At 40.4% G+C, this 8,966-nt stretch overlaps 1 pseudogene; it reads left to right on the forward strand.

Moving 5' to 3' along the window:
- Positions 1 to 276: 276 nt before the first annotated feature.
- Positions 277 to 882, forward strand: LOC123333373 (annotated as a pseudogene).
- Positions 883 to 8,966: the final 8,084 nt, after the last annotated feature.

Below are 8,966 nucleotides of genomic sequence, written 5' to 3' on the forward strand. Positions count from 1 at the left end.
GGGGATTATAAGTGAAATATTAAACAGGAAAAGTTCCAGTTAGCATATAAAATAATAGAGTCTGGAAGGCTATATATCAAAACATCACTAGTAGTCAGAGCATAAGCATGAATTAGAAGGAGCAAAGGCACTTAGGGGAGCTGACAGAGTGATTATTTTATTTCCCTGCTTTCTCCCCTGCCCTTCTTGGAAAAGCTCATGGTAGAGCCATTGGAAGCCTGTCAATCCCATCTAACTCCTATTCATCCTCTGGGGCCCAACCCTCCTTGCCCACTAATGAGGGAAGGGGACTTGAGAAGTAATTGCCTGGGAACATGCTCTGATGCCTCGTTTGCAATACACCGTCTGATTTTCTGGCACAACGTGAAGAAAGCTGAGCTTGGATCTTGCCCCACACTGATAGTGCTGCTTACCCTGGAGATTTCAGCATCATCAGTGTGGCTTCTTACATCATCCTGGCTTCCCTCTTTCTCACTATCAACTTCAGGGTCTACAAGTTTGTCATCCAAGCTGTACAAAATTCAAAAGGCCATGCAATCGAGCTATTTTCAGAAGTTTTCCATAATTATGAGAGTAACCCCATCAACATGGTCAACATGGTCCCAAAACTCATCATGTGTGCCTTTCTGGTGAAAGATCTGGTGGTCTTTATGTGGCTAATGACCAACATTGGTTTAGCTCCAATGGGATTGCCCTTCTGATCTTTGCCTAACTGTAAATTTTCAGTATTCCAATGAAAAGTACAAATCCCAGTCTGACTACTATGTTATGACCAAGCCAGATGTTGAAGGGCCCAGGCAATGCTCTCTGGAATTTCAAAGAAAAAAAAAAAGAATAAACACATGGAAATTAAAAATCCAACAGTTACCAAAACACCATTGAAGTTATAACCCTGCTCTTGTGCCATGAAGGAATATGTCCAGTGTTCAACTCCATACTTTTTTCATCTGGTGTTTTCTCACCTTCTTTCACTTACCCAAGTACTGGGTTTTAAACCAATGTCTTATAAGAGTTTTGTGCTTATTTTCAATTTAAGGAATCATGACTACAAAAAAAAATTGCTTTGGGGGTGGGAGTGGATTAATGACTATGGAGTTAAATTTTATATATTCCTCAGACTATTCTTTCCCTCCTCTGACCTCGTAACCCTGTTTCATAATATGAGCAGCTACTCGTGTTATTGTCTGTCTTCTCCCGCCTCACTGGTACAAAACTTTCAATTCTGTTAATAGCTCATAGGTGATACTGATAGTCACTGAATCCTAGAATTGTTGTTATTGTTGTTGTTTAGTCACCAAGTCATGTCTGATTCTTTGTGGCCCCATGGACTGTAGGCAACTAGGCTCCTCTAACCATGGGATTTCCCAGGTAAGAATACTGGAGTGGGTGGCCATTTCCTTCTCCAGGGTATCTTCGTGACCCAGGGATCACACCTGCATCTCCTGCATTGGCAGGCAGATTCTTTACACTGAGCCACCAGGGAAGCCTGAATCCTAAAACATCATCTGATAAATGAGATCAGAAGCAGAAAGTTGGCCCACTGAGCTGACCATCACTCCCTCTCTGCTCCTGCTTATGAAATGAAAAGCCCCACCATTTGGGAAGGTGGTTTCTATTTCATTTCATCTGGACATGAGTTCTGAGCTTGAGTATAAGAAAAGTGCTTCCTACCTTCTTACCTGCCTCAAGCTTAATAGACAAGGCTGTGCTTTATTTGTGAGCTGCTGGCTCAGAGGTTAAAGCATCTGCCTGCAATGTGGGAGACCCGGGTTCGATTCCTGGGTTGGGAAGATCCCTTGGAGAAGGAAATGGCAAACCACTCCAGTACTCTTGCCTGGAGAATCCCATGGAGGGAAGAGCCTGGTAGGCTACAGGTGCTTTATTTGGGAAATTAAATGTATATAATTTCTATAAAAATAATATTAGCAGTTGCCTCTGGGTACATGGACACACACACAGTTCAGTTCAGTTCAGTCGCTCAGTCGTGTCTGACTCTTTGCAGCTGCATGGACTGCAGCATGCCAGGCTTCCCTGTCCATCACTAACTCCCAGAGCTTGCTCAAACTCATAACCATCGAGTCGGTGATGCCATCCAATCATCTCATCCTCTGTTGTCCCCTTCTCCTCCTGCCTTCAATCTTTCCCAGCATCAGGGTCTTTTCCAATGAGTCAGTTCTTCACATCAGGTGGTCAAAGTATTGGAGTTTCACCTTCAGCATCAGTCCTTCCAATGAATATTCAGGATTGGTTTCCTCTAGGATTGACTGGTTTGATCTCCTTGCAGTCCAAGGGCCTCTCAATAGTCTTCTCCAACTCCATAGTTCAAAAGCATCAATTCTTCAGTTCTATTTTCTTTATGGTCCAACTCTCACGCAATTCACTATAAGTTATCTGAGAGGGTATATATGAATAAGTGATTGTAGTCAGGTGATTCATGATTTGGAAAAGAGCTTGAATATGATTAATAGAGCAGAATTTCTAGATGCTCTGTCCCTGATAAAGGAAAAATACCTACAAACTGAGGTTTATGTTCTACCACATTTTAAAACCACTTAAAAATGGTTTAAACACTATCACCATGAATACCATGGAAAGAAGTCTTATATTTGGCCCAATCATTGCCCTCTGGTCATCAAAACTCACTTGCCAGGGTCAGTGGTCTCCATCAGTCTGTATTGTAACTGACTGTTCTCCCCAAACATCAACACAAATATCTGATGTTTTTATGGAATGAAAATGAAATGAAAAGATGCAGAAAAATGGTGGAGTAAAGTTGGTGATGGACAGGGAGGCCTGGCGTGCTGCGATTCATGGGGTTGCAAAGAGTCGGACATGACTGAGCGACTGATCTGATCTGAAAGCTAATAAAATAATTAACTATACTCTCGGTCTCTTTGAGTTGATGATACTCTTAGACCTAGCTTGAAACTTCATCTATCTTTAAAGCCCAATAAAATAAAAATAAAATAAAGTAAAATAAAGCCCAATGGATGAGACTAAATAAAAAAAGACAAGATCAGCATTCTGGTCCACCCCAACACTAATTCTGAGTCCAAGATATCGTATGTGGTTCATTAAGGGAGATGTAATTTAAAGATACGAATCCCTAAGCTTATCAAGTCTAGAACAACAATAATTAAATACATGTTCTGATAACACTAAATGGAAAAAAATCTCATGAAGCCCATGTAGCCAAGCACTGTCCTAATCTAACTTTGTTTTCCTTTCAACAGGGTTACAGAACCCACAGAGGCAGAAACGAATGGGTTTTGTATAACCCTGGCCTTCTCTTAGAGCCTAATTATTTGTTCTCAGAAACTCAAACCACTTCACTATACCCAAACAGGCAAGAAAGTTTGCAGGTAGAGCTGAGCCAAAGAGTCTGGTTTGGTTATATTAGCCAAAACGTGAGTCGACCCATTTGAGATGACTAGACACAAAGGCAAAAGAAAATACAAAAATTTGTATATGTGTGTGTGTTGCTGTGTGTCATGTTTGTGTGAATGCTCACTGGAGTTGACAGGGAGTAATGACAGTATTTTCACTGGATTGTCTTTTCCTTGGCTCATCTTTACTGTTGGAGGTAGAGCAGCAATGCTAGATCCTGACTGATTTTAATTTGCTTACCTCATTTCTTGACAAGCAGGATGGGAAATTACAGTACTCTTTGTTATTACTGCAGCTGATAAAACCCTTTCAGAGGTGTCCCACCCCCACTCAAAGCATCCTTCTTCTCACCCAAATAGGCTTCCAAGAGTCCATGTAGTATTTGCAGCGAGAGAAAGTTATGTTTCATTTATTAAATAAATAATTGAGCTTCAAGTTACATTGAACTATGCTAGGCACTGTGAAAATAAAATAAGCAAATAATAAAAAAGAAAGAATAACATAAAGTTATAAAATCTAAATGTAGGATAAGAAAGTGTTTTTAAAAAATATTTAGTTGCTTTTAAAACTTTTATTTTGTATTGGAGCATAGCTGATTAACAGATGTGGTAGGTTCAGGTGAACAGCGAAGAAACTCGGCTGTTCCTTCATATATGTAGGAACATACACATGTATCCATTCTTCCCCAAACTCCCCTCCTAATGCTTGTTAATAATGTAACATTTCCTTTAAAAAAAGAAAAGCCCAATACAAATTCCTCTTTCAAATAATAGATATAGGTATAAGTACAGATGAGCTTCTCACGTGACCACTAGTGATAAAGAACCCACCTGCCAATGCAGGAGACGTTAAGAGACATGGGTTAGATCTCTGGGTTGGAAAGATCCCCTGGAGGAGGGCATGGGCACCCACTCCAGTATTCTTGCCTAGAGAATCCCATGGACAGAGGAGCCTGGCAGGCTACAGTCCCTAGGACCACACACAGTCAAACACAACTTAAGCGACTTAGCACACTTGCATTGGTATAGATGCAAATGTATAGATACAGAAGAGAGATACAGATAAATAACTCCCTGTTACATAAGGATTTTCTTTCTGCATCCCATTTAGAAGCTTTTGCACACACAGTTCTGGCCCTGGACAAAAAATGAAGTGAAGGACCTTCACCTTTATCACCTTCAGGGTTTCCCAACATTCCTGTAGCTTTCCTGTCCTCTCAGGGTCTGTTTTGCTCATAATTACCCTGGCTTCGAAGGGTCCTCTACTGTACCCCTTCACTCAACAGTCCACTGTGGTCCTTATAAATTCCTTCTCTTCCCATCTCCACTGTCCAAAGAGTGCAGCTTTGTGAGGATAGCTTTTCAGATATACCAATTTTGCTACATTACCAGAAGGCAGAAAGGTGTGGTTGTAAACATCAGTCCTGGATTGAGTTAATTTTAACTGTGTGGAATCCTGGCTCAAATGCTTATCAGTTCTGTGATCTTGAACAGTTTACTTAGCTTCATGCCCCAGTTTTCTTTCAGGTAAGGTTGGATGAAGGGGAGTGGTGGCTAATACCATATTTCATCTAATCCATGATGCCGTTTCTTGTCAGTCTCACCATGATTTGACAAGCCCCAAAGCTTGTAAAAGAAAAGAATGTTCTAAATTATGCTTGTAAAGACACCATTCATTCTAAAATACATCCTAATTTCACTGTGAAAATGCGGGGGAAAAAAGTGAATCTCAAAATGATTAAATACAGTAGTATCAACTTCATAAAGGTATGGTAAGTATTAACTAAAATTTAGGCACTTGAATGTTAGCCAGTATTATTCATATGTTACTCCTGCCAGATAATATAGTTCATTTTTAACATGGGTTCTTTAAACACAATATACAGAGTCACTCAGGCCTGGGTCTGGAGGTTTAGAGCCAATGGAAACATACCTTATGGATGGCTTAGACTTTTTTGTTGCCTTCACTCAGATCACATATCTTGGAAGTCATTTTTAGGATTGCTGCTGCTGCTGTTGCTAAGTCACTTCAGTCGTGTCCGACTCTGTGCAACCCTATAGATGGCAGCCCACCAGGCTTCCCCATCCCTGGGATTCTCTAGGCAAGAATACTGGAGTTGGGTTGCCATTTCCTTCTCCAATGCATGAAAGTGAAAAGTGTTGCTCCCACTCAAAAACTAGTGACACAAATCTGGAATCAGAACTTTTATCACAGTTTAGAGAGATTTATCCCTACATTAAATAATCAAATCATTCAAAGACTTTCATAATGGGCTGAAGTTTATAATTTCCTCCCCCAGATCACTTTCCAGGCTAAATAGCTTTCAAATACTCTTTACATCTGGAAGTTTAGTCAATGCACCTATGACTATTTTTCCTCAATATTCTAATTTCTGTCTTTTGATGTGTTAAATTGAAAAAGAATGTAGATGCACCAAACATGAAAGAATACCTTTTTCACTACCAGAAAATATAGCTATCTTTCAGATGAGTGACATTATAGAACAAGAATATTTTAGCAAGCACTCTGAATGACATAAATGTCACATATTTATTTATAAATCTAACTTTGTCACCTTTATGTTAAATTCAACACAGGAAATCTAAAAATGACACTCATCCAGAAGTTGGATATAATATATGTAACAAATATGGTATTCATAGAATGTTCTGTAAAGCATCATTCTTTTATAGGTCTTCAGTTTAGTCTGCAGCTTGATAACTTGTTTATGTCAGCATGCCTGTCTGCTAAGTAGTATACTGACAATATTGATGTGATTTTCCAATGATCTGAATACTAGTACAACAGTTGACAATATCTTGCCACAATTGTATAACTTCATAAAAGCTTTCATCTGCATCTTGCCAAAAATGTAGTGTCTATTTATAACTAGTCAGTCATTTTCAGTGAGTCAGTCCTTTTGCATATCTCACACAAACAATATGCTGTGATCTAAGTTGATTATTAAGATAGACTAAAAGCTTTCATAGACATTTGCTCAAAATAAATCAATCACCTACTTTAGACCCAAGACTTGAAGGATACTGATTAACAACCACCTGCTCAGGCAATTTAGGAACAGCACATACAAGAAGACAGTTACTCCAGTTTGCAACAGGAGGCTAGCATCTCAGTCACCCTACACTCAGTACGTCCTTCTACTGTACTACCCTTTTCATGTACTCACATGGAGTATTTACTTGCATTCCAGGTTCTCCTATGAACCAGTATGCTTCCTTGAAGACAGAAATTGTACCTTATTCATCTTGGTACGTTTATTTATTCATTAATACCTTTATTCTTCCTTTCCACAATGCTTTATGTCTAGAAGATACTTAAAATTTGCTGAATTGCATGTCTCCAACCTTTTAAACATCCGTTGGATCATAGAAAAAGCAAAAGAGTTACAGGAAAACATCTACTTCTCCCTTATTGACTACATCAAAGCCTTTGGCTGTATACTGCTACTGCTGCTAAGTCGCTTCAGTCGTGTCCGACTCTGTGTGACCCCACAGATGGCAGCCCACCAGGCTCCCCCATCCCTGGGATTCTCTAGGCAAGAACACTGGAATGGGTTGCCATTTCCTTCTCCAATGCATGAAAGTGAAAAGTCAAAGTGAAGTCGCTCAGTCGTGTCTGACTCTTAGCGATCCCATGGACTGCAGCCTACCAGGCTCCTCTGTCCATGGGATTTTCCAGGCAAGAGTACTGGAGTGGGGTGCCAGCTATATGGATCACAAAAAACTGTGTAAAATTCTTAAAGAGATGGGAATACCAGACCACCTGACCTGCCTCCTGAGAAATCTGTATACAGGTCAAGAAGCAACAGTTAGAAAACTGGACATGGAACAATGCACTGGTTCCAAATTGGGAAAGAAGTACGTCAAGGCTATATATTGTCACCCTGCTTATTTAATTTACATGCATCATGTGAAATGTCAAGCTGGATGAAGCACAAGCTGGAATCAAGATTGCCAGGACAAATATGAATAACCTTAGATATGCAGATGACATCATCCTTATGCGGAAAGTGAAGAGGAACTAAAGAGCCTCTTGATGAAAGTGAAAGAGGGGAGTGAAAAAGCTGGCTTAAAACTAAAATCATGGCATCTGGTCCCATCAGTTCAGTTCAGTTGCTCAGTCATGTCTGGCTCTTTGTAACCCCATGGACTTCAGCACGCCAGGCTTCCATGTCCGTCACCAACTCCCAGAGTTTACTCAAACTCATGTCCATTGAGTCAGTGATGCCATCTAGCCATCTTATCCTCTGTTGTCCCCTTCTCCTCCTGCCTTCAACCTTTCCCAGCATCAGGGTCTTTTCCAAGGAGTTAGTCCTTCACATCAGGTGGCCAAAATATTGGAGTTTCAGCTTCAGCATCAGTCCTTCCAATGAATATTCAGGACTGATTTCTTTTAGGATGGACTGGTTGGATTTCCTTGCAGTCCAAGGGACCCTCAAGAGTCTTCTCCAACAACAAAGTTGAAAAGCATCAATTCTTTGCCCCTCAGCTTTCTTTATAGTCCAACTCTCACATCCACTGGAAAAACCATAGCCTTGACTAGATGGACCCTTATTGACAAAGTAATGTCTCTGCTTTTTAATATGTTGTCTAGGTTGGTCATAACTTTCCTTCCAAGGAGTAAGCGTCTTTTAATTTCATGGCTGCAGTCACCATCTGCAGTGATTTTGGAGCCCGAAAAAATTAAGTCTGTCACTGTTTCCACTGTCTCCCCATCTATTTGCCATGAAGTGATGGGACCAGATGCCATAATCTTAGTTTTCCAAATGTTGAGCCTCAAGCTAACTTTTTCATTCTCCTCTTTCACTTTCATCAAGAGGCTCTTTAGTTCTGCTTCGCTTTCTGCCATAAGGGTGGTATTATCTGCATATTTGAGGTTATTGTTATTTCTCCCGGCAATCTTGATTCCAGCTTGTGCTTCATCCAACCCAGCATTTCTCATGATGTAGTCTGCATATAAGTTAAATAAGCAGGTTGACAATATACAGCCTTGATGTACTCCTTTCCCGATTTGGAACCAGTCTGTTGTTCCATGTCCAGTTCTAACTGTTGCTTCTGGACCTGCATACAGGTTTCTCAAGAGGCAGGTCAGGCGGTCTGGTATTCCCATCTCTTTCAGAATTTTCCAGTTTGTTGTGGTCCACACAGTCAAAGGCTTTGGCATAGTCAATAAAGCAGAAGTAGATGTTTTTCTGGAACTCTCTTGCTTTTTCGATGATCCAGCATATGTTGGCAATTTGATCTCTGGTTCCTCTGCCTTTTCTAAATCCAGCTTGAACATCTGGAAGTTCATGGTTCATGTACTGTTGAAGCCTGGCTTGGAGAATTTTGAACATTACTTTACTAGCGTGTGAAATGAGTGCAATTGTGCGGTAGTTTGAGCATTCTCTGGCATTGCTTTTCTTTGGGATTGTAATGAAAACTGACCTTTTCCAGTCCTGTGGCCACTGCTGAGTTTTCCAAATTTGCTAGCATATTGAGTGCAGCACTTTCACTTCACATGTCTTCATGGCAAATAGATGGGGAAACAATGGAAACAGTGACAGACTTTATTTTGGG

Source organism: Bubalus bubalis, chromosome 4, assembly GCF_019923935.1.
Source record: "Bubalus bubalis isolate 160015118507 breed Murrah chromosome 4, NDDB_SH_1, whole genome shotgun sequence".
Lineage (NCBI taxonomy): Eukaryota > Metazoa > Chordata > Mammalia > Artiodactyla > Bovidae > Bubalus > Bubalus bubalis.